Below are 27,049 nucleotides of genomic sequence, written 5' to 3' on the forward strand. Positions count from 1 at the left end.
GGAAGGAACACCATACACCACCTTTTGTAGAGACATATCTCCACCCCACCACTCCTATATAGCCCTTCATTTTGCTATGCCTTTCTAAGGGTCTCTTAAATATCGCTAATATGTGTGCTCTACCACTGCCCACCACTCTGTGTAAAGAACTTTCCTCTGACTTTCACCTACAGTATACTTTCCTCTAATCACTTAAAATTATGCCCTCTCGCGTTTGTCATTTCTGCTCTGAGAAAATTCTCCACTCTATCCATGTCTCTTATTACCTTGTTCCTCTCTAATGCGTTGCTGACCTCTGACTAGGGAAGCCTCCAGTTGTAGTGGCTTCAGACTTCCCTCTGTTTAGAGACTTCGAGCACAACAGCACAAAAATAGACCCATCTAGCTAAACTATTATTCTGCATAGCCCTCACTACCCTCCCATCCTTTTACTTAGAGTCATCGAGTCATAGAGAACTACAGCACAGAAACAGGCCCTTCGGTCCATCTAGCCCATGCTGAAACCACTTGAACAGTTCACTCCCATTGACCTGCACTGGGACCATAGCCCTCTATACCCCTACCATCCATGTACCTGTCCAAACTTCTTTTAAACTTTGAAGTCAAGCTCGTATGCACCACTTGAGCTGGCATCTCATTCCACACTCTCAAGACATTCTGAGTGAAGAAGTTTCCCTTTATGTTCCCCTTAAACTTTTCATGTTTCACGCTTAACTCTTGACCTCTGGTTGTAGTCCCACCCAACCTCAGAGGAAAAAACCTGTTTGCATTTACCCTATCTATACCCCCTCATAATGTTGTATACTGCTATCAGATCTCCTCTCAGTCTTCTATGTTCCAGGGAATAAAGTCCTAACCTACTCAATCTTTCCTTATAACTTAGGTCCTTCATACCCAGCAACATCCTTGTGAATTTTCTCTGTACTCTTTCAACCATGTTTACATCATTCCTGCAGGTACGTGACCAAGACTGAACACAATACTCCAAATTAGGCCTTATACAACTTCAACATAACATCCTATCTTCTGCACTCAGTACATTGACTTATGAAGGCCATTGATTTTGAACCAAACTTCTCAACGTCTCTTCGGTGTCAAAATCGAACCTACAGCCACCATCTCCTCTTGCAGCACTTTCCACACTCTTATCCCCTTAAACTGCTTATTTGGACAAACAACTTCTCTCCATCTGGAAATTGAAGTAAAATCACTACCATTGTTAGTAATCTGAAAATACCAGAAAATTCAATGGATCAGGTAGTATCAGCAGAGAGTGAGAAATAGAGTCTATGTTTTATTTCAAACACCTTTCAACAAAATTGAGTTCTGACAAATGGTTATTCACCTGAAGCATTAACTCCATTCTGCTGCCCCTTCCTCAGATGCTGCCTGACCTGCTGTGTGTTTCCACCGTTTTCCTTACTTGTTTCCACTCATCCATTACTGGATGCAGTAGAACGGTATGAGAGTTCAGAGCAAGGAGGGAGGTTCTGATAGTGCGCCGCCTGACACCACCTGACACCTGTTTACCTGTTAAATCCAATCAGCTTTCAGATTAGCTTGAGAAGAGCAAAGAGTGGAAGAGAATTGGGCAGACCAAGAGGCCTCCACATATTATAACATTTATAACATATTTATAACAATTATAAAATTTCATGGCTGCTCAGAACAAATGTCCCTTTCTAGTTAAGCAGGTTCATCTACTTCCCTTCAACCATGTGGTTCTTCAATCACTGGCAAAATCTAATCACCACTACAGATTAGCAACACTCTAATCATTTTGCTCTAAAATAAACCTTGTTTTTTAAAATTATGTTAGCTTCTTGTAAAACTTGTCTATAATTTCTGTTTAATTTGCATTTTCCTTGTGAATGTTGTTTATATGTTGCTGCAAGTAGGTTTTTGTGCATACTGAGCATGTACTTGGACATTTAATAGCAAACTTAAGCTTAAACTTGATTCAGAATTTAGATGATGTAGGCCATATGTAATTTTTCTTAGGGTATAATAAGTGCCATATGAACTGTGATACAGGGGTTCCTCAAGGTTGTTATAGCTGGGGTAGTAGTGGGGAGAAATTCCAATGATGTGCGCCTCTTACAACCAAATCCAGCTCCTGGCCTTCACATGTGGTTTAGCTACTAAACCCAGCAGAACTGTCTCTACTGACAGGTGAAGGTGGGTCCCTGCCGCCTTAGAACCAGTCACTTCGGGCAGATGGAGCTTGTCAGCCGTGGTTGGCAGCTCATCTAGGAGAAGGAAAACTCTGATCTCAAACCTCCGCTGCCTTGAGACTAAACCCACTCATGAGGAAGGCTTTAGGAGTAAACAGGGAAGAATCTGGACCTGGAATCTCTAAGGTAGTCCTACGTCGAGTTCAATGCTGACTGGCAACTCCTGCGATGCTGCTGGTACCAAACTGTATCGGTCCCTGCTGTTCCTTTGTGTTCATCGGATGTCTGGAGAGAGCAGGCTCGCTACATGGGCAACAACTTGTTCTATATATCATACTGCCCTGGCTTGCATATCTAGACAATTAAGACGCAACATCCATGGTTGACTCTGACCGACAGAGGCCTCATCATGTAATGTAAGACAGCCTCGAATTCTGCATTGGGGTAGCATCATTGCACAGGGTTGAATAAACTAGTGAATGAAGCAAATTCTGTTTTACCCACTGACATGGTTGCTGAGGACAATACCTGAACAACACTGTAGATATGGGAAGAAAATAACATTGCAGTGGATTCCTGGCCTATGACCAGTCAGATGAATAGATTGGAAGAGAACCAAGTCAATACTCAGTCACTAGTATCATATGCACAATATTTTACACAATGATGCTTACCCCAGTCCAGGTGTAAGAGTAACCATCCACATTTACAACTGGAACAACCAGGAAATCCAATTCATTGAGAAGTGTCTCCAGGGGGGAGCCAGTTTCATGGGATTCAACAGCCTACGAAATATAATGGATTCAGAATGAATCGTGTGTTTCTCAATGTCAGTAAGAAAGCTTCTGTAACTAAATTACACAGCTGAGGTTTCTCCACTGACCTCCTTCACAAACCACTGGCAAAAGGCGGGAGAAATCCATTCCCGGGCGTGGATCCCACATTCCATGAAGATGGCAGGTTTCGCCACACCCTTTCTCTTGCCAACCTTGAAGAAGGGAATTGGAGCTTGTCATCAAATTCCCAGCTAGCACTGCCACATATAACCACGAATCTAATCGAGCCTTTAGAAAATCCAGAACAAACAGAACTGCAGATGCAGGAATCTGAAAGCTGGAAGAACGCAGGCAATCAAGCAGTTCTCATGGAAGGAGAAACTAGTAAGTGGTTCAGGTCAAGGACCAGAACTAGAGGAAGGGTGGAAAATATAGAACATAGAGCAGTACAGTACAGGAACATGACCTTCAACCCCTGGGTTCTACATGAAGTAATTAAACTAGTAATTAAATTGGACTAAACTAATCCCTTCTGCTTACATAATGTCTAGATCCCTCCATTCTCTGCACATTCATGCACTTCTTAAAAGTATGGTAAATGCCTTTATTCTATTTGCCCCCACCACCTGCCCTAATTGTCCATCTCTCAGCTTCTTATGGTGGAGTCCTTCCAGCATTTCTGTTTTTTTAAATCTGAAAATACAAACCTGGACTTGAGCCAAAGACAGGTTTTGCTGGGGGCAGGGGTGGTGTTTGGATGTCAATTCAGGAATCTCAGATAGGATGGTTTCTAAATGTCCTGCAGGATCCAACTGGAATTCCAGCCCACTGACAAAATGGTTGATCATCTGAAACCCCTCTGGTCTATGAGAACAAATGGGCACATTGGGAGTAAGAGCATTAATTTAGGGGAGGGTCTAGAAGACTCTGATCTGGGGAAGAGTGTTTGGACAATTGTGGTAGAAGTTTCCATTGGTAGTGGGAGGGGCAGACATTTGTTGGGGAGCAGGAACATTTGAGCAGTAGTTCACCAGTAACCTCATTGGTGAAGCTCCCCAACTTTCCAAAGGATCACTTCTTGCAAGCTCAGGCTTTCAGTTGGTTGGGTTTCCCAAAGCTGGGAAATCCTCTCTAACCAGACCTCGCCAATCTCACCAATGCCACTAAATTATCAAGCCTCTTTCACAGATGACTGGCCACCTAGCCCTCATCCACCACGACTAAAACTGTTCTCCAATGGCTTCTAGATTAACACAGCAATGACACCCCATATCTGAGAGACAAAATTCAGTTGTTGAGCAACAAAAATTTCTGGGGGAGACTAACAAGTCAGCCAGCAACTACAGAAGGGAATAAGCAATCAATATTTGAAGCTGAGACTGTTCATCAGGAAGCGACTTGGCCCCAAACATTGACTGTTTATTCCACTTCATAGATGCTGCCTGTCTTGTTGAGTTCCTTTGGCATTTTTTTGTGTGCAGTTCAAGATTTCTAACATTCGCAAAATCTCTTATGTCTAGGAAATTTAGCCTTTGCTATCTGGGTGCAAGTTGACAAGGTGCAACTCGGGGACCAGGAACAACACAAGCGGAATATTGGATGAGAAAGGCAGCATGTAATCATCAAGGACACCCACCATCCAGGTTACGGTGTTTTCTCACTGCTGCTATCAGGCAAAAGGTATACAAGCCTGGGCATCCCACATCACAAGGTTCAGGAACAGCCACTTCCCTACAACCATCAGGTTCTTGAAACGATCTGCACAACTCTAATCCTATCCAAACAATGGAACACCATGGATTTGGCTCCAACTGTGTTTTTGTTCTTTGTACTTAGGTCTTGTTTCTGCCTTCTATTCCATTCTCTCTCTTTGCACTATCTTGTATATTTTATTTATAATTTACATTCTGTGAGCTGCTTATACCAATTTGCCTATGATGCTACTACAAGCAATGCTTTCATTGTATTCATATCTCATGGTACTTGTACACATGACAGTAAATGCAACTTAAGCATGATCTTACCCAGATGCTTCTTCCCTCATAGCTCTTTCCAAATTTCTTCCCGAGAAATTAGTGTTGGGTAGGTTTCTGCTATTTTGGCAGTCCAAGCTTCAATCTACAATTGATAATCAAAGCTTTAATAAGTCTTGATGCATTTGTACCATTATTAGTTCAGATGTTTCGGTCTGATAAAGAAGACTTCTGTAGCTTACAAGCTATTGATAATGCGCCATGGTGATTCCAGAAGGATGATTGCATTCCCTACAGAACAATAGGTATTGATATCTCGTGGAGTGGCCATCACATTATATAACCATATAAAAATTACAGCACGGAAACAGACCATCTCAGCCCTTCTAGTCTGTGCCGAACGCTTACTCTCACCTAGTCCTACTGACCTGCACTCAGCCCATAACCCTCCATTCATTTCCTGTCCATATACCTATCCAATTTTACTTTAAGTGACTCTACCACTTCTATTGGAAGCTCGTTCCACACAGCTACCACTCTCTGAGTAAAGAAATTCCCCCTCATGTTACCCTTAAACTTTTGTCCCCTAACTCTCAACTCATGTCCTCTTGTTTGAATCTCCCCTACTCTCAATGGAAAAAGCCTATCCACATCAACTCAATCTATCCCCCTCATGATTTTAAATACCTCTATCAAGTCCCCCCTCAACCTTCTACACTCCAAAGAATAAAGACCTAACTTGTTCAACCTTTCCCTGTAACTTAGGTGCTGAAATCCAGGTAACATTCTGGTAAATCTTCTCTGTACTCTCTCTATTTTGTTGACATCTTTCCTATAATTCGGTAACCAGAACTGTTATCTCCTCTGTTCTCTATATATCTGCTACCAAAACAACAACAGCCACAGAAACAGCCTTAAAGGTCACTGAAAAGAGAGAACTTTTTGGTCAGTGCCCCACAGAAAAGCAGATGACCCCAACCAACAAGGATAGCATGGAGTCCACAGTGGCTGCAGTGCCCTGAAGTCCACCACAGCCAGAGCCTGTGATGAGATTCTGGCTGTCCTATTAGAACTTTGCTGAGCATGGCCTGATCCCGGAGCTAGCTGACCACATACACAAAGCACCTTTTGTGTTAGAAGTATTTACTGGTGGCAATTGAAACAGATCTCTGGGCACTGGGAGGCCAGGGAGTAACAGGAGACCCTTGGCTTAATGAGCAGAGGGTTACTTTGATCTTGGATCCGATGCTGCTGAAAGGAGAGCTGTACGACTAACCTCTCCTGTGATGTGGCATGTGATACAAGCTGTAACTCCAAAAAGATGTGGGTTCCAAAATCGCACCACGCACGAGCACATATTCCAAACTCGCACTCCAGTGCAGGACTATTAAGAGATGGTCACATTGTTGGAGATACTTTGATCTGGTAAAATTAATAGATGCAAAAGGTTCAAATGAAATATTCTTAGAAAATCACCAAAGTCTCTCAATAACTTGATTGATATTATCCATCAATCAAAGCCTGAAATGATGACCTGCATATTTCCAAGAGAGATGCTATATGAACCTGCTGTAAATTAATTTTCTGCCAAATTCTTACAGTTCTGATGTAGTTCATGTAATGTCTTGCTAAAGGCACAATATAAGTAGCAGTCTTCATTATTAAATCGATTGAACAGATTGCATGCATGTCACTACAAGGGAGGTGCAGTGGTTTATACAAAATATGGTCAATTTTAGGTTGACATAATTAAATACAATTCGTTGCACATTCCAGCAAAGAAAGCATGATGATTAAAAGGCATTAATATTATCAGGAAATGTAAATAACCCCCAACAGTTACTGCTAAAAGAACTTGACGGGGTCAGGCAGCACCTATTGTAGGAGTAAACAGTCAATGTCTCAGGCTGAGATCCTTCATCAGGACTGATGATGGATCTTGGTCCCGAATTTTAACTGTTTACTCTTTTCCATTCATGCTGCCTGACCTACTGAGTTCCTCCAGCATTTGGTTTGAGTTGCTTTGGATTTCCAGCATCTGAAGACTTCCTCATGTTTGTAGTTTCTGCTAATGTCCATTTTCAACCTAGTAGAGGTTTTCTATTGTTAGGGTATTTCAGTAGGCTTCTAACCAGATGTAATGATCTGAATTCCCATACTATCATTACCGAAAGAAATATTATTAGAAAATCAGAGTATTTACCCAGTGTCTGGTCAGGATTTATCCACCAACCAATGCTTGGACAGATGACCTGCATATTTCCCAAGAGAGGTTATGTGAGTTGCTGAATATTAATTTGGTCAAAGTGAGATTGTCTTAATTAGATAGGCTCTAATGGCTACCAGCTGTCCTACACCAGACTGTGTGAACAATTTGAAACAATCCTGCAATAAAATTCATTTTACCTGTTCCCAACTGTGATAATTTTCGTAACTGTAGTTTGCTTTTGAACACGTCTCATCAAACTGGCCTGTAATCAAGACTTGCAGGTTTTCATTTAATACCCTGTAGGAGACAAAGCATTGTTTCATTTCCAGTAGAAATGGAGTTATTAAACAATGATAAGACTTGATGAATGTTTAGACGGGAACCTGAAACTGACTCATATTTTAATCCAATCTTCTCCATCTCACTTAGCATTTCGGAAACCCACTCTCCAGAGACCCTGATTTCCGCAGTCGAGTTTATCATCAACAACTCTGCCCAGGTTGGCAACCAGAAATCCACCTACGTGCACAGAAAGGACCCAATTAGTTCTTTAGTTTATCTGCACTGACTTCAGCTTCATCTGGCAATAAGAAATATTTACCTTCTCAATGTCAGACATAGTCCTTAAGAACTGGACGTGTTGTTCATTTCCAGGTCTCAGGCGCAAAACTTTATCACTTATAGAACAAAAAAATAAAGTCAGATTAAGTTTGTCTGGGACAATTCCCCAGTTCCATCGCATCTACAACACATGCAGGGACGTTCCTTACCCGGAGTGCTTTCCAATGCGAAATGCTTCCGAAATCACTGCAATAAGCCCCAGGAACAGAAGTCCTTCCATCATTTACCTCGGATTGCCTGACACCCCAAGTAGATTGGACAGTCATATATACCTTGTCCAGCCCAAATTACCAACAGGTGACTGCTGTGTAAAACTCAGTTTTCTGCTTTCATCCTAAAATTTGCATGACACAGGTGTCTGGTGACGTTCCAATAGTTTATCATATTATTATGAGCTTTGAAACAATCTGATCATTGCCTGCAGCCACTCCCAAGTTGAGAAGGGATTAGAGATCACCCTTTCTCTTTAAATCACTTCACTGCGATCCCAGATGTCACTATGTTATAATCTTTTAAACCCACCAAATTTACCAGGGAGGTGCTGACTGCCCTCAAACTGTGGTACACAAGTCTGTGTTGGGGACACTCTGGGCAAATAATGGGGCTGCTGGTAGAGTTGCTTCTTCCTGGCTCCTGTGATTTGGGTTCAGTCCTTCATGGCTGGCGCTGTCTTCAGAAACAGCTCCTCTGAGCGGGGAGCCGGGAACCATGTGAAAATTAACTGAGCTGACCTTACACTGCAGTACGATCCAAACGTACACAAGCAGACATTCATTCTGAACTCACAACAAGAGCATACTACAACAAGAAGAGGTGCTGGTGTCTGCCCAGCATGTCCGTTATGCATTTAACGTAAGTATTCGTCCAGGGTAAGGGAAACATTAGAGAGGCGGACTGAATCCAGGCCATGTTTCCCACCGCTACCTCATTTGAGGGTTGCATTCAAAATTTTCCTAAAACTCATAAACACAAGAGATCCTGAAGATGTTAGAAATCGGGAGAAATGCACAAACTATTGGAGGAACTCAGCAGGTCAGGCAGCATCTGTGGAGGGGATTGTTTATTCTAGAACCTTGTGCATGTCCCCTAAACTCATTATCCCTTGAAGATACTAGCAGCAGCATTCCACTTTGCCTTCAAGAGAAGTTTCTGGAAGGTCACAGCGGGGGTATAATTACCCGGTGCCCCTCAGCAAGCAAGAGAGTGTCAGGCCTGCAGAGGCAGGCACTTTCCTGTCTCCACCTAGGTGACAGGAGTCACCCGCCATTCATTCCTAACCCATCACCTGCAGCCTATTTAAACCCAGCTCTCATCCACAGTCCTTTCTCACCCATCAAACCTGCCAGCCTCAACCAGTGGACCCAGTCTTCAGTTACCTTGCTGCCTTGTTGTGTTACGTGTCTGTTCTCTCTTGTTTTGAGGCCCTTCGTGGCTTGTTATCTTGCTATCTTGTTATTAATAGTTATCATTCACTGCTAAATCGCCTCTGCTGCTCTCCATTTGGGTCAAGCCTCCTTTACTCCTTCTGAAGGGATGCGTGAGCCAACGGTGGATCCTGCAGCATTTGCTGACCTGAAGGAAGTCATCTGCCAACAGGAGTACCCGATCCAGAAACTGTAGGAGACCATTGATCATCTGCTCACCATTCTCAATGGGCTCTTTGTCATGTTACAACAACTCTTTGCCACTCATCCTCCTCCCACAGAGGCTAGTATTTAGTGCATGAACACCTCAATGGATCCTGTACCTGATGCCACAACTCCCTGTCCCAGTATGTTATAGACTTCAAACTCCATAATCACTACCTTGGTCTTCTCTTTCTTGAGTGGGCGAGCTCTGACTTGGCCTTTTTGCTAACTGGGAAAATAAAGCCGCCATTTGCATTAAGTGTGAAGAACTCACTGCTGTGGTGTACTGGGTTCTCAAGCATCCAGGAAGTGGAACGGAGGACTTGGATTTCATTTTTCACCCGTGTCAAGGCTCGCGCTTGGTGTTGGATTACACTGTGGAACTCAGGACTTGCTTGGCAGTGGAAGCACTACAGGCCCGCTACCATCCTGGCCTATCAGAGTGCTTGAAAGACAAGCTGTCTACTAGGGGATGCCCATCGACCTTGAAAGCCTCATAACTCTGGCCATCTCAATTGACAAGCGTGTTCAGGAACGACCCTCCAGATCACTAGACAGAACCGCAGGTGCATTCCCAGAACCATTTCAGGCTGCAGAACCCTCATCAGCACCACTTCTGGAAATCATGCTGATAGGCAGAGCCCCTTTAACTCACCCAAGGTTGTGAGTATCGATGCAGAAATAACATGCACTTGCTACAGAGTCACTGATCACCCAGGAATCAAATGCCTACTGTGTGCAGTGAACAGCACAACCAGGTAAAGATGAGGGGCCTTCTATCTGGTAAGCTCCCCCCGGCCCCTCATGCCAGCATGATCGACTAACTCAGTCTCTTTGTTCTCCTCCACACTCCGACAGCTCAACGTGCACAGGAGGCTCTGGCGGATTCCGGCAGAGCAGGTAACTTACTGGGCCAGTCACCGCGTGTGCAGCTTTGACTCCATACCAACCCTATCTCTCACCCCTTCTGCACAGCAACCATTGACGGACACCGCTTTGGGTCTGGGATGGTCAGAGCACACAGATGGCCTGTGCACATGAGCACGAGAGCATTGTCGGTCTGTCTGATTTCTCCTGACTGCCTCACCTAATACCCCACTCGTCTTGGGTTATGCCTGTTTCTCCTCTACTGACCACCATTTCACCTGGTCATCCACTTCACTGCTGAGTTGGGGACCCACCTGTCTGCACCCTCAGTTGACTTCACCCTGGAAATCCATGGAGACAGAGGAAACCCTCAACCTCATCAACTCCCACAGAAATGCCATAACTTCAGGGTAGCTTCCAACCTGATGGCATGAACATTAATTGCTCAAACTTCCAGTAACTACCTCCACTTCATTATTTCTATTCCTGTTTTCCTCTCTCACCTTATCTCCTTACCTGCCCAACACCTCCCCTTCCCTTTCTTCCATGGTCTTTTGTCCTCATCTATCGGATTCCTCCATTCTCCAATCCTTTATCTCTTTCACCAATCAACTTCTCAGCTCTTTACTTCACCTCCTCTCCCTCTCCCAGTGGGTGTTACGAATTGTATGACTTCCTCCCCTCCCTACATCTTCTCATTCTGACATCTCCCCCTCCTTTCCAGTCCTGATGAAGAGTGGAGACTCAACGAATTACCTGTTTATTGCTTCCCATTGATGCTAGGTGGCCTGCTGAGTTCTTCAAGCATTTTGTGTGTATATAGCCATGACCTTCAGTAAAAAGGAAGCCAGCAACCTGATGCTTCACACCCACACGACGATGCTACTGACCTCTTCCTTCCCAAGCTGTTCTCCCTCTCACCTCCTCAGTTCCAAGCCACGAATGACTATTCTGTGGAAGTATTACAGCAAGGCTTCTTTCAACCATCCCAGGCCCCAGCTGGTGCAGGATTCTTCTTCACCAAAAGGAAAGTTGTGGGTCTCCATCCCTGCATTGAATACTACAGACTCAACAAATTGACCATTAGGGACCATTACCCATCTCCATACAACAGAACTGAACCCACATCGGGCTCGCTGGGGCTTTCTCTTTGAGCAATTCCTGCTGACCTGGCTCCTAGGAAGACGCCCTGTCATGGCAATTTGACCCAGCTAAAATGGAGATCGACCTTCCGCCCATCTTTCCGTCCTCCCAGATCCTCACCCCGATCATCTGGGATCCCGAGAACAAGATCCACCAGGTCCCGCAGCACAAGCCTAGTCTGGCCAACACACCTGACAACCACATGTGTGCGTCTGGTGACAGTGCACTCTGTGCCACTCTAGTGAGCCCACCCCTCACCCCTCTCCAGCCATCGCGGTGCATGGCAGATTCTGGATTTTCTGTCACACTGGTTCTGGTTGTCCAACAATCATGATCACAAATGTACATTAGTTTTTGCTGCCAGCCCTCAAGGTGCCTGGTCCAGTTCCTCGAAACAGCGGCTCTCTGGGCTGCTGCAGTCCTTACCGATCCCTCGACTGTGGTTCCACATTGCCATGGATTTTATCACAGGTTTTCCACCTTGCAATGGGGCCTTGGTGATTATGACAATAGTGGACCAGCTCTCCAAGGCAACTCACTTCATTGCCCTCTCCAAACTTCCTTCAACTGCTGAGACAGCAGTCTCAACAAATTGACCATGTTCTCCAACATGTAATTTACCTCCGCAGCTTCCCTCAGGACATTATGTCGGACCAGGACCCACGATTCACCTCCCACTTCTGGTGAACTTTCTGGTCCATCCTCCAAACATCAGTGAGTATGTCCTCTTTCTATCATCCACACAACAATGATCAGTCAGAAACAGTCAATCAACAAGTGGAGAAGTTTCTGCAATGCTTTAGAACCTCTAACAAATACACGGGGAAGGAGTACACACCCCCAGCCGAACTGTCCTACAGTCTACACACCTCTTCACCCTTTAAAGTGTTCTCTGGCTACCCCATTATTCCCTACAGAGGAGTCAGTGGTGGTGGTCACATCTGTCACAGCCCTCGTTTGCTGCCGCCAGAATACTTAGAAATGGCTAAGTCCACCACTCTCTGTAGCTTCTTGCCTCTCTGTGTATTGGAATTCTAATATCAGGCCAGGGTGCAAGCAGTCAGCCATTGTATGCGTGTGTGAGTGAGTGAGTGAGTGTGTATTGTTATATGCACAAGTACATAGAACCATAGAACACTACAGCACAAAAACTTTATTCTGCTAGTCCCATTGACCTGCACTCTCCAGACCTCTCCCATTCATGTATCTATCCAATTTATTTTTAAAACTTAAGAGTGAGCCCGCATTTACCATGTCAGATGGCAGCTTGTTCCACCTTCCCACCACTCTCTGAGCGAAGAAGTTCCCCCTAATGTTCCCCCTAAATCTTACCCCTTTCTCCCTAAAGCTATGACCACTCGTATTTATCTCTCCAAATCTAAGTGGGAAGGGCCTACTCGCATTTACTTGTTTGCATGGGTACGATGTAAAACTTACTTGCAGCAGAGACACATACCATTAAATGACCAGTGCCGTGCATTTCAGTGCCAGAACTAAGATTGGAGTTCAATTCCACCGCTGTCTGTCAGAAGTTTATATGTTCTCCCCATGACCGCATTGGTTTCCTTCAGGCACTTCGGCGTCCTCCCACATTCCTAAAGATACCTGATTAGTGTTAGTGAGTCTTGAGCATGTCATATTGGAGCCCGAAGCATGGCCACACTCGCAGGCTGTCCATTGCAATCTTCATTGATTTGATTTGATGCAAACGACTCAGTTCACTGTATGTTTCAATGCACAAGTGACATATGGAAAAGTCTTTTTTCTCTTTCTTTCACCTTATGTGTGTATAGCATAAGTTATGCATGTTTTATACAAGAAAGGGTGCAAATGGAACAAAAAAAAGTCAATGTTGATGCAAAGTGATCAAAGTGGTCATAGTTACTTGTGTCGGTGCTTAACTTGGCTCATGTCTTAAATCCTCCCCACATCTCCCTCCTATTAACCCACAGATCTCAATCCCATGGCTGTTCCACAGCGATTGGGTCTCTGCTGGTGGATCCAAGGGCACCTGATCATCTTTATACATTTGCTTGATATAAATGAGTTAAGAATATTATTATTAATTAAAATACTGACAGAAGTATAGTATGGTACTTACCTTTCCTATTCAGGTCAGTAACTACATTCAAGTGAGCACGATCCCACCAGACAGGCCAACAGGCAAGGGGCCAGGTATGAAGTGCACCCAACCCTCAGCTCAGTACAGCAGAGTTCTTGCAACTTTTCACTCTGTTCAATACTTCACGTGTGCGAATTTCCTTCAAAACATTTCACCTGGCATCGTTGACACCTGAAAGAAATTATTTTGAAGGTTGTCTATTGACCTTTATTCCCTTGCTTGAGATCTATTTGTTCTCTGGTAGAGTTGCTGTTTCAGTTTCACACACACAATTCTGGAGGTCAGATACTATCTACAGAGGTGAATAAACTGTCAACAGACTCCAGGCTGAGAACCTTGGCCATCACAGTTTATTTCCTTTATAGATGCTGCCTGACCTGCTGATTTTGTGTGCTTCACTAAAGGTTTCCAGCAACTGTAGAATCCTGTGTGCCAATGATCTGCTGTTTGACTTTGTTGGATAACACAGTATCAGAGTCTACAGTAGTAATATGAACCGCCAAGGCCAAGGTTTTAATAAACCTCAGCACCTAAATATATGGAGAGTGGTCCTCAGCTTGCTGCCCGCAAGTTGGAAGTGTAATTGTTATATGTGGATAATGGATTCAGAGCCTTTCTGTCTGGTACCTCACTGTTCAGTGGGCTGTGTATGTTTTGTTAGAAGCAGGGTCTACAGGAAGAGGTGTTGCCTTGTAATTCTTATGGATGAGGGCATCACCTTGCTTTAAGAAGATAATACTGTTAGAGGCATAATTTTCTACCTTCAAGTGCTCCTTCAGAACTGTGCTTAATTATGCCCTTAACCCCTTAGTAATCCACTTATCGTTGCCTTCTTAAGGGTAATTGTTTTCTTATGCAACTTCAAAACGTTAAACTACTTCAAGGGAATACTCGGGAATCCGAAATACAGGTCTAACTTCAAGTTTACTTGAAGTGAGGTGCGCATGTATCACGTGGTAGTGTGATGATGTTTGCAATTCACATATTTATACGTATAATCCATAATGAATTATTTAAATGAGCAGGAATGCTTAACCAACCAACTTATATGTAAGACTACTCAAATATTATTGAAATATTAAATACAAAACACACTCCGTGCTTAGCTATACACTCCGACTCAATACAGATTGCATCTCAAGTACAGACGCAGTATATTACTGTATATAATATAATTATATACAGACATCCATGGGATAGTACATTTATATTGTGCCACTCTGGCTTAAAGATTCAATTGCTGTGGAGGATTTCTTATTCTTCTGGGACAAATTCTGTCCTGACAAGGGGAATCTCTCTGCTTGGCAGGTGAGACATGGCTGTGAAACAATCTCAGGTTCTGGGACCTCTTCTGTGGTGGTTGAAGAAATTGACACTGAAAGTGGTTCTGACAGCTCTGGACATCTTTCTTCCCCATTTCTCTTTCTAGATCTACTTCAATCCTTTTTCTTTTCCATGTTCCTTCTATCTTTCACATCTATCCCTTTCTCATTCACATTTTTTCTATGCATCTCTTCCCTCCTCTTCTTCTTCTTCTAGTTTGTGCATCTTGATCTTTGGAAAGTTGTTTACTGGAGTATTCTCTTATTAATCCTTCTCTTGCCCCCCTTTACGATCTGGCCTCTCTTAGTTTCTACATCCACAACATAATTTGATGAATCCTCTGTTTTTGTATCTCCTTTGACTCCTTTCTTTTTGGCCTTCCGTTCATTCAATTGGGCTTTGGTCTTTGCATCTTCTTTTACAACCAGTTTTTTGTCTCCCACTAGAAGTTTACGCAATAGCCTTAATGAATTCTGGTTCTTTATATTCACAAAATCCGATTGCTTGCATTGTTCCTGAAGCTTCCTGGATTTCTTAGTAGCTTGAAACCAAGCCACAGTTCGCAAGTAACTGCCAGATTAAAATATCAGAAACTTTCTCAGATAAATTGCCTACAAAAACTGTTGTAGTTGGACCATTGATTTGGTCATCTTCACAATTCCTCTGAGCAGCATGGCCTATCCTTGGTCCAATATGCTTTCCAATCAGAGGAACAGAGGTTGGCACCACCACCTGTTCTTCCTCTGTTGGGCAACAGTTCATGTTATTTGGCATGGAGACAACTGTGGAATCATCCAGTACCATTCTTATTTTGCTTTTGTGTAGCTTCATTGCATGCATTCAATGCATTGCATTGCATTCATTGCGTGTAGCATGCAAACGATGGATGGATCTCCCAATTTGTAGTTCTCCCAGCTAATCACACCCCAGAAGGCTGGTCTTGTAGTTTTCTACCACATAAAACCTGAAAGTGGCTTGTTGCTTGTTGTATTTCACTGTCATGATTGTCATTCCCACAGTTATTTTTCTCCAGTATAAGTTCTTAGCTGAATATCTGCAGGCTTCAATTTAGTATTTTGGAAATGCTGTCCAAACTCATTTTGTGAAATAACTGAACCAACTGAATTAGTTTCCAATTTCATTTTAATTAATTTTCCATTCACTTCTAGTGTAAGCCATTTTGTTTCTCTATTGCTAATTTTCACATTGTATATTTCAAGGCTACACAGTCCTCTGTCACTCTCAACATTATTAGAAATTTTATCAACAGCATGCAGATTAGTGCTCTCTTTGAAACTGTAATTTGACTTTTTATCTTTTTCTCCTCTGTGCAGTTCTTTTATTCTGGTCTGCCTGACAAGCTCTTTGTATGTGTCCTACCTTGTTGCATTTTCTGCAAGTTTCGCATTTTAATTTGCATTTGTTTGGTGTATGTGAGCCCCTGCCACAATGGTTACACAATTTGTTCAGCTGGGCTGTTTTCTGTTGAGCCAATTTAATTTTGTTCATGCTCACTTTCATTCCTGACTGCCACTCCATTGCACATCTCTCTCTCTCTCTGTCTGTCTGTCTCTGTCTCTGTCTCTGCAGTTTCAACTGAAATGGAGATTTCAACTGGTCTGCCCTTTTAAATATAAGTTGTGTTTCAGTTAGGAGCAGTGTTTGAATGCTTTCTTGTGAGATTCCACAAACTAAAAGATCTCTCAGTTTATCATTAAGACTATTACTGAACTGACGATACTCAAACAATCTCTTCAATTAAACCACATATAGACTCCCCTTTCTTTTGGTTCCATTTATGAAACCTAAAGCATTCTGCAATCAACAATGGCTTCAGTCTAGGTGTTCTTGCCTTACATTTACAATATCTGCAAAGCTCATATCCGAGGATTTGGTTAGAGCAGTCAAACTTCAAAGCAAACAGTATGCATTTAAACCCAATGAACTCAGCAAAATTGGCACTCGCTTCTCATTGGCTATTTCACTTGCTTCAAAACACTTTTCCAACAGTTCAGCATACATGAGTCAGTTACCCATTGTGCAATCAAACTCATCAATCTTTCCAATGTAGCCAGCCATTTCTTTTTTTAATGATTATTTTTAATTTTTTTATTTATTTTATTTCATTTTTTTTAATGATTATTATCAACTGTTACTCACTCTTTATGAACCCATGAATTCTTCCATTTACAGCCTTTTTTTAACTCGTTATATCTGCATGTGCTGGGCTGTGTATTTTTCTGTGTTTTATTAGTTCAGATGTCTCACTGTGCTTGAATGGGTCGACGGTCATCTTGGCTTTGTTTTAAAAATACCTCGTCAACAATATTATGTTTCATAACTTCAAAACCTTAAGCTAGTTCAAGGGAATACACGGGAGTCTGAAATGCGGGTCTAACTTCAAGTTTACTTTAAACGAGGTGAGCACATGTCACATGACATATGCAATTCACATATTTATACATTTGTAGCCCACTAGGCTTGCCCACATGTTTGCCTAGGGGAATCAGCTTTCGGCCCCGCTAAATAAGGCATTCAAGTTTGGATTGATGCTGTGTAAGGTACACCAGTACAAACTCACAACACAAGTATCAGACAGTACACAATAAACGATCACGTGATTACACTACATAACTCTTATTTTGTTGTTTGGTTATTAGAGAAACAAAACATAAAAGAACCAAAGGCACCACTCTTATTAAAGTTAACAGTTCATGCACAAAAATCGTTGGAGCTCACGCCTCCGGTGTTCCTCCTTAAGTGACCTCCGCCGAAACGCCGCCAACCTCCGGACGCTCAAATTCCCACAGACTCCATCCAATGATCACCGAGTGCTCTCCACACTTGTTCTTCCTCCTCCCTCGCCTTGGAGAACCCCGCGAAAAGCTCAGTTCCCAGACATAACAGATAGAAGAACATGTCTCCCATTGGTTAGATCCCCATTATCTGTAGTTATAACCCAAACATCGCAGCTACAGTGAAACCATTACATCAGCAGTTAGCATTACAAAGAAGCCTTTTCATTAGCCTTAGCAGTTAACATTACTGAGAACTCAGCCCTCCGCACACGGACATGTAAGACACAGTTTCTTTATGTACGCCTTTAATCTCTCCCTTTTCCAATTTAAGCTTTGAAATTTCAACTTTACTCAGTCGGATCTATCGAGTAACAGTTATAATTATGGCTACTCTCAGAAGCACCAAAAGAAATCTGGACCCGGGCAATGGGAAGCCCAAAAAAACTGACGACTTCTCGGAGCAACCCCCCTGGGTGTCGAGACTAGAGTCTCAACTCAGCAGTATCGGCATTGAAATAACTCAAAAGAGAAATTTGAAGGAAAAATTGACTTTCTGAACCTTGATCTTAAAGAAGTTAGTCGAAATGCTGCTGACCTTTCTTCTCGTTTGGAAAAAGCCCAACAACGGATCGTCGATCTTGAAGCTCGATCACGTCGGGATAATATTCGAATTGTTGGCTTGAAAGAGAAGTCAGAATTGGCCGACACACTGGATTATTTTGCAAAAATGTTTCCGTCTTTATTCCGGAGGTTTGTTCGCTTCCTCCAGATATTGAAATGGCTCACAGAATCGGCACTTTAAAACTTTTGGATCAAGGTAAAAACAGACATATTGTTGTGTGTTTCCTCCGTTTCAGAGATAACCGTATTATTAAGCTCGCGAGGAAAAAAAGGCTGTTTCAGTATCAAGATTCAGAGATTTGCTTTTTTGAAGATTTTCCATGTGAAATTGTTAAGAAGCATGCCGGATTTGCATCAGCCATGAAATTAGTATATCAAAAAAAGCATTTTCCACTGCTCCAGTATCCAGCTAAATTAAGGCTTTTGGTCAAAAGGTCTGGTGCTCATATTTTTGATGATCCAGCCGAAGCATTGCGTTTTATTAACTCTTTACCTGATGAATTTGATGATGAGCCTGAAGCCTGAAGTTTGAATGATTTATAATGGCTTGATTGTCTCGCGGTGTAAAGAGTGATGAGATTGGAAGACTTGATGGTTACAGAAAGTTTTTACCTTAAAATGCATTTTCATCTCTGAAAAAGACTGGTTTGGATGGTTTTAACCTCAGAAGACAACGGGAGAACTGTTGATAAACTGTAGATAAGTTTGAACCACCTAATAGTTTTTTTCTGCAGCATTTAAATGAATTAATTTTTTTTTGTTCTGTATGCTTTAGTAAAGATCTTTTAAGTAATTATTTGGATTTCCTTATGTTTTAAAGATAGATTGGACAATTTAAAGATGGTGATTGTTTTTCTTTTGTGCAGATATTTCAAGAATTGTTTTGGATGTGTTTTTCTTCCCTTATCTAATTTTATGAAGGTTACTTTCAAATTGAAGGTCGTTTTGTTTCAAAAGAAGAGTAGAATTACAATCACAGTATAATCTATTACTAACATATCCTATTGAAGGATATTTGCTTAAATTGAAAAGTCAATTTTATATTTTTGGGGATAAAAATAATAAGCTCTTAGCTTCCTAATGAAGAGCAGCTGGAGCTAAAAGACAAATTTTAAAGATTTGTAAAAATAATGGAGATACAGCAAGTAACCATGAAGATATTAATAATACTTTTCAAGATTTTTACTCTGATCATTATAGATCTCAATTTCCTGCAGATTCCTCCAAAATGGAAGCTTTTTTACATAAGATTAAATTTCCACAAATTTTTGTTGAAGATTAACAGATGCTTGATACTCCAATTACTGAGCATGAAACTCAGAAAGCTATTTTATCAATGCAATCAGGTAAGGTTCCTGGACTTGATGGTTATTCAGTGGGATTTTACAAAAAATTTGAAAGATTACATTCTCCATATCTTTTAGAAATATTTTATGAATCCTTTGAGAAGGGTAATTTACCTTCTTTTTATGAAGCAACTATTTCCTTAATTCTTAAAAAAGATAAAGATCATGTTGAATGTTCATCATATAGACCTATTTCACTATAAAATGTGGAAGCAAAAATTCTCTCTAAAATAATGACTAATCGCTTGGAAAATATTTTAACTAAAATCATCTCTATGGATCAAACAAGCTTTATTAAAGGCTGTTACTCTTTCTCTAATGTTTGGAGATTGATGAACATTATATATTCACCACTATGCAAGCAACCTCAATGTGTTATCTCTCATGATGCAGAAAAGGCATTTGATAGATTTGAGTGGCCATATTTATTTAAAGTATTAGAAAAAATTGGTTTTGGTAATAATTTTAATAGGTGGATTCAAAAGATTTATGAGAACCCTATTGCTACAGTCATTACTAATAATTACAGGTCTTTTTTCACTTTCTCATGGTACTAGATAGGGATGTCCATTAAGCCCTTTATTATTTAATCTTGTATTGGAGCCTTTAGCTATAACATTATGTGAAGCTAAAAATATTCATGGTCTCTCTATGAATGGAACCATACATAAGATTTCTCTTTATGCAGATGATCTTTTGATTTTTATTTTGAATCTTGAGAAATCAATTCCTAATCTTTTGGAAACACTTAAAGATTTTGGTAAATTTTCAGGATATAAACTTAACTTGAATAAAAGTGAAGTAAATGCCCCTGTTAGTATATATAACGATATTCCTTTTAGAATTGTTAATACATTTAGATATTTAGGTATTATAATTACTAAAAATATAAAGATCTTTATAAAGCTAATATAGTTCCTTTAATGGACTCCATGAAACAACTATTTCCTAGACGGAATCCACTTACTCTTTCTTTAATAGGTCGTATCCATGCTGTGAAAATGATGATTTTACCTAGATTTTTATATATTTTCCAAAATATACTTATCTTTTTAACTAAAAATTTTTTCGATCAAATCGACTCTCTTATTTCTTCCTTTATTTGGAACAATAAGAGACCAAGAATTAACAAGTACCATTTACAAAAATCTAAAAAAGATGGTGGACTTGCACTTCCTAATTTAAGACTGTATTATTGGGCTGTGAATATTAGACAATTATTTTTTTGATTATACTGGCTTGATAAAAGCCAAAAAACAATATGGGTTGATTTGGAATTAAAAGCTGTTAAACAATTTCACTTAACTTCAATATTAGGAGCTCCATTACCTTTACAGCTCTCTAAAGTTCCAAATTTAAATCTTCACCCAGTTATTAAACAATCCCTACGGATTTGGGTTCAGTTCCGCAATTTTTAAAATTTTAAACAATTTAAGTTCTCTAGTTTTTATATCGAAACTTTTCATTTAAACCTTCAATAACCAACTCCATTTTTCTCCTAAGGAGAAATAAAGGGATCCGGTCTTTTACAGATTTATTTGGTTTTGGTCGATTGAAGACTTTTGAAGAGTTAATTACAAATATTCTCTTGCTCATACACATTTTTTGCAATATTTTCAGGTTAGACATTTTTTACAACAATATTTACTTAAGTTTCCATATTTAAAAGAATCTGATTTGTTGGATACCATTTTGAAGTTGAATCCTTTAGAGAGAGGTTCCATTAGCTGAATTTATAATTTATTTCTGTTACAAAAAGAGAACCTACCATTAAAGATTAAACAAGATTGACAGAGAGAACTTAACATGATCTTCGTTAATGAAGATTGGCTTCGAGTTTTGAAAGACGTAAATTCTTCTTCTATATGTGCCAACCAAGGTTTAATTCAATTTAAAAATGTTCACCGTTATTATTTAACAAAGGAGAGACTATCTAAAATATTTCCTAGTACAGAGAACTACTGTGATGATGTAAAACTGAAGCAGCTACTTTGTCACATATGTTCTGGTCATGTTCTTCATTAAAACTGTTTTGGAAATCTTTATTTTCTACAATTTCTAAAGCTCTGAAAATTAATTTAAAACCTAATAGACTAACTGTTCTATTTGGAATAGTTCCACATCATATTTAGGGTATTTCATCTTCAGATCAACATGTAATTGTGATACTTGGAAATCGGATACATATTTAAGTATAGACTCTTGGAAGAAAAAAATCTATGGCTGTATTCCATTAGGAAAAATTACTTATAATTTAAAAGATAAATATGAAACATTTCTGAAAATTTGGAGCCCTTATTTACAAAAGACAGGACTAAACATATAGATGCTCTGAAGATGAAACAATTGGTTATTTGGGGAAAGAAATAAATATATATATTAAAGTTATTACGAACTCCATGGAGCATGTGGGGATCTTCTGATATCCAGGCATTCTTTCTTTTTTTTTCTCTTTCTTTTTCTTTTTTTTCTATAGGATAGTTAGGGGGGAGTGGTTAAGGGGAGGGGGAAAGGGTTATATACATATCTTTTTTCTCATATTTCATTCTGTAATTACTTAAAAATGCAATAAAAAGTTTTCAAAAAAAACATGTAATTGTGTTTGTTACATTATTGGCACGAAGGGCTATTTTATTAAAATGGAAAGATATCTTTTCCCCTACATTAATTGAATGGTTTTCTCAAGTAATGTTCTGTCTCAGTTTGGGAAAAATTAGAAGTAGAACTTTTGATCCCCGATTCGATTTTGAGAGAAGATGGGGTTCTTTTGCCAAATATTACCATTTAATTTGAATTATTCTATATGGTTTCTTTCCAATTTTTTTTTTATATAAATATGAATTGGCGGATGATGACTCTTTCTCTTTATATATTTAGATGATGGTTAAACGTATTGCTCCGTAGGGTTGATTACTAATGGTTTTCTTTTTTCTTTTTTTTTTGTAGTCAGTAGGTTTTTTTTCTTAGTTAGATGGGGTTCTTTTTTTCCTTATTTTTCCTATATATAAATTTTTTTAAATTTCTATTTTTATATATTATGATCAGCTTTTTTTCTTCAGCTTTATTAATTGTATACATATTAATTTTTTGAAGTTTTGTATCATTTTATAGCTGTAGAAGATTATGTACCAATAAAAAAATTCTAAAAATTAAAAATGAAACATTACTGAGAACTCTACACATATAACCTGAAATGAATTATTTAAATGAACAGGAATGCTTAACCAACCTATATAGATATATATGTACAAGATTAGATTATTCCAATGTAACTAAAATATTAAATGCACAACAGTAACAGTTTCTCATTCTATTCTAAATCTGGTCCAAAAGGAATGTCTGTAAGAATTTTATGGCACGGAAGTAGTGTTTGTGGGCAGAACAATAGCGCAGCGGCTAGCTCAATCAGTTTATAGCACCTGCAATCACTGACTGGGGTTCAATTCCTGCTACCGCCTTTAATACTGACATATGTTCTCACTGTGAATGCAAGGATTTCCTCTGGAGGTGAGGAAAATCTTTGGAAGTTATCAATGTGTAGCATTCTACGTTATGAAAAACATGAGCTAAAACCTAAAGAGAAAAAAGATTGCCTTTATGTGTCAAATGCTTTTCGTAACATACAGTGAAGCGTGTCACTTGCTTCAAATCAAATCATTGAGGATTGTGCTGGGAAACCCGCAAGCAACATCACTCCTATGGCGCCAACATAGTAGCGTGCCTGGAACTTACTAACGGTAACTGTATGGCTTTGGGATGTGGGAGGAAACTTGGTTCGGAAAAAGAGGGAGATCTACAATAAATATAGGCAGCATGGAGTAAATGAGGTGCTCAAGGAATATGAAGAATGTAAAAAGAATCTTAAGAAATTAGAAAAGCGAAAAGAAGATACGAAGTTGCTTTGGCAAGTAAGGTGAAAATAAGTCTGAAGGGTTTCGACAGTTATATTAATAGCAAAAGGATAGTGAGGGATAAAATTGGTCCCTTAGAGAATCAGAGTGGACAGCTATGTGTGGAGCTGAAAGAGATGGAGGAGATTTTGAACCATTTGTTTTCTTTGGTATTCACTAAGGAGAAGGATATTGAATTGTGTAAGGTAAGGGAAACAAGTAAGGAAGTTATGGAAACTGTGACAAATGAAGTACTGGCACTTGTAAGGAATATAAAAGTAGATAAATCTCCGGGTCCTGACAGGATATCCTTGGGACCTTGACGGAAGTTGGTGTAGAAATAGCAGGGGCTCTGACAGAAATATTTCAAATATCATCAGAAACGAGGATGCTGCTGGAGGATTGGCGTATTGCTCATGTGGTTCCATTGTTTAAAAAGGGTTCTAAGAGTAAACCTAGCAATGATAGGCCTGTCAGTTTAATGTCAGTGGTGGGTAAATTAATGGAAAGTATTTTTAGAGATGGTATATATAATTATCTGGATAGACAGGGTCTGATTAGGAATAGTCAGCATGGATTTGTGTGTGGAAGGTCATGTTTGACAACTCTTATTGAATTTTTTTGAAGAGGTTACGAGGAAAGTTGACGAGGGTAAAGCAGTGGATGTTGTCTATATGGACTTCAGTAAAGCTTTTGACAAGGTTCCGCATGGAAGGTTAGTTAGGAAGGTTCAATTGTTAGGTATTAATATTGAAGTAGTAAAATGGATTCAACAGTGGCTAGATGGGAGATCCCAGAGAGTAGTGGTGGATAACTGTTTGTCAGGTTGGAGGCCAGTGACTAGTGGTGTTCCTCAGGGATCTGTATTGGGTCCAATGTTGTTTGTCATATACATTAATGATCTGGATGATGGGGTGGTAAATTGGATTAGTAAATATGTAGGTGATACTAAGGTAGGAGGTGTTGTGGATAAGGAAATAGGTTTTCAAAGCTTGCAGGGAGATTTAGGCCAGTTAGAAGAGAGGGCTGAATGATGGCAGATGGAGTTTAATGCTGATAAGTGTGAGGTGCTACATTTTGGTAGGAATAATCCAAATAGGACATACATGGTAACTGGTGGGGCATTGAAAAATGTAGAACAGAGTGATCTAGGAATAATGGTGCATAGTTCCCTGAAGGTGGAATCTCATGTGGATAGGGTGGTGAAGAAAGCTTTTGGTATGCTGGCCTTTATAAATCAGAGCATTGAGTATAAGAGTTGGGATGTAATGTTAAAATTTTACAAGGCATTGGTAAAGCCAAATTTGGAGTATCGTGTACAGTTCTGGTCACCGAATTATAGGAAAGATATCAACAAAATAGAGAGAGTACAGAGAAGATTTACTAGAATGTTACCTGGGTTTCAGCACCTAAGTTACAGGGAAAGGTTGAACAATTTAGGTCTTTATTCTTTGGAGCGTAGAAGGTTGAGGGGGGACTTGATAGAGGTATTTAAAATAATGAGAGGGATAGATTGAGTTGACGTGGATAGGCTTTTTCCATTGACAGATTCAAACAAGGGGACATGAGTTGAGAGTTAGGTTGACTTGAGTTGAGACAAAAGTTTATGGGTAACATGAGGGGGAATTTCTTTACTCAGAGAGTGGTAGCTGTGTGGAATGAGCTTCCAGTAGAAGTGGTAGAGGCAGGTTCGGTATTGTCATTTAAAGTAAAATTGGATAGGTATACGGATAGGAAAGGAATGGAGGGTTATGGGCTGAGTGCGGGCCAATGGGACGAGGTGAGTGTAAGCGTCGGCACGGACTAGAAGGGCTGAGATGGTCTGTTTCAGTGCTGTAATTGTTATATGGTTATATGGTCTCCAGAATGACAGTATCAGGATAGACATGCAGCCTCTCCTCTTCGATACTGAGACCTCAGATGAGCTTTTATTAGAAAGGTTAAACATCGCCTGTGCTAATGAGGCGGAAAGAAGAAACTAAAAGAAGTTTAACACTCCACAGTCAGCAACAAGTGTAAGCGTAGTGCAGTCAGAGGATCGGCCATCTGCTAAGTGCCGTGTGAAGGAAGACAAAACACAGGTTTCCCCGGAACTGTTAATGGAGATACAAGAACTTAAGACAGGTGCAGCTTCTTTAAATGGTCTCAGTGCAGAGATAGCTCGGATTAAAGAGACTACAACAGACGAGGTTTCAGCAACAGCCCTGTGCCCCACCTGCAGTCAGGCCAGATAGAGTCCCTCCTCAGTCACCTGCTTCACCGCAGCAGTATTACAACAGCTACAGTCAGCCGCAAACACCTGCTCCAATACAGCCTCAGTATGGACCTAATCAGTACACTAACCGCTCTGTCCATGCTCCATGGAGGTGTTATGTCTGCCAGCAGACGGGAGCAAATGGACGCTGCCTTCACTGCTACCGATGTGGAAGTGGAGAACATTTTCAAGCTGGCTGCAAAATTAGAGGAATCAGACCGTCGAGAGAGGCTCCGTTAAACAGGGAATGGTTACCACCACAGGATGGGTGTAAACCATGACTAGAAAAGAGTCCCAGAAACGTACAAATTATGGCAGTATAGACTCACCTGGCAAACGGAAACAATGGTCATCCTGTGAAGAGAGGAATGTTAACACTCTGCCCCCCCTTAGCTCGGGTCGGCCACCCCCACAGTCACCTCGCTAGTTGGCAGACAGTGTATTGTCGAGTGTTACCCGGATGGCCACCAACGGCAAGCTTTATGGGACACAGGCTCTCAGGTGTCGATAATCGATGAAAGATGGAACGAGGAATACTTGCCAACCACAAGGCTGAGAGATGTCTCCGAGATCCTCGCCTCATGTGATGATTTGACATTGACTGCTGCAAACGGAACTGAAATGCTGTACTTGGGAAGGATTGAAACGGCTTTCCAGCTAGCCTCTGAACCTGACCGAGCAGAAGAACTGATCATTCCAGTGCTTGTAATGAAAGGCTGGCACCTGTCTCATCCCATCATAGGCTTCAATGTTATTGAGCACATCCTGACTAAGGCCGAGAAGACTAAACAGTACAGCACGGTGAGGAAAGCTTTCCCAGGTCTCAAAGGAAACAAGGTGAGAGCTTTTATCCAGGCTGTTAGTGCAGAGCAAGAAGATGAGTATGCAGTGAAAATGAAGAAAGAGGAGGCTGCAGTCTCAAAACACAGTAGTATTCAAGTTAACTGTTGTATAGCTGCACAGCCTTTTAAAGGGGACGTGACCATGTTATTCCAGCCAGACCTGAACCCGCAGTGGCCAGGTGGTCTTGAGTTTTATGACACACTAGTCAGAGTCAGGAAGGGTGTACTCCCAGTTATCACAGTTGATGTTTCTAACCCAACTGGCCATGACATTGTTCTGCCGGGGTGCACTTTAATCGGCACAGTACAAACTATTATGACAGTTCTGCCCGCCCCGATTTCTGAGAAAGTTGCAACACCAACCGCTGTGAGCCACACCAGCTTGAAACCCACAGGCCATGCCAGTGAACAGTGGGACCCACCTGTAGATCTGAGTCACCTCAGTGAGAATCAGAGAGCAGT

General features: G+C 40.8%; 1 pseudogene; it reads right to left on the bottom strand.

The window, feature by feature from the left end:
- LOC132403287 (carboxypeptidase B-like) overlaps nt 1-7,976 on the bottom strand; it is a 36,173-nt pseudogene extending 28,197 nt beyond the window's left edge.
- Nucleotides 7,977-27,049: the final 19,073 nt, after the last annotated feature.

This window comes from Hypanus sabinus, chromosome 2, assembly GCF_030144855.1.
Source record: "Hypanus sabinus isolate sHypSab1 chromosome 2, sHypSab1.hap1, whole genome shotgun sequence".
NCBI classification, from domain to species: Eukaryota; Metazoa; Chordata; class Chondrichthyes; order Myliobatiformes; family Dasyatidae; genus Hypanus; species Hypanus sabinus.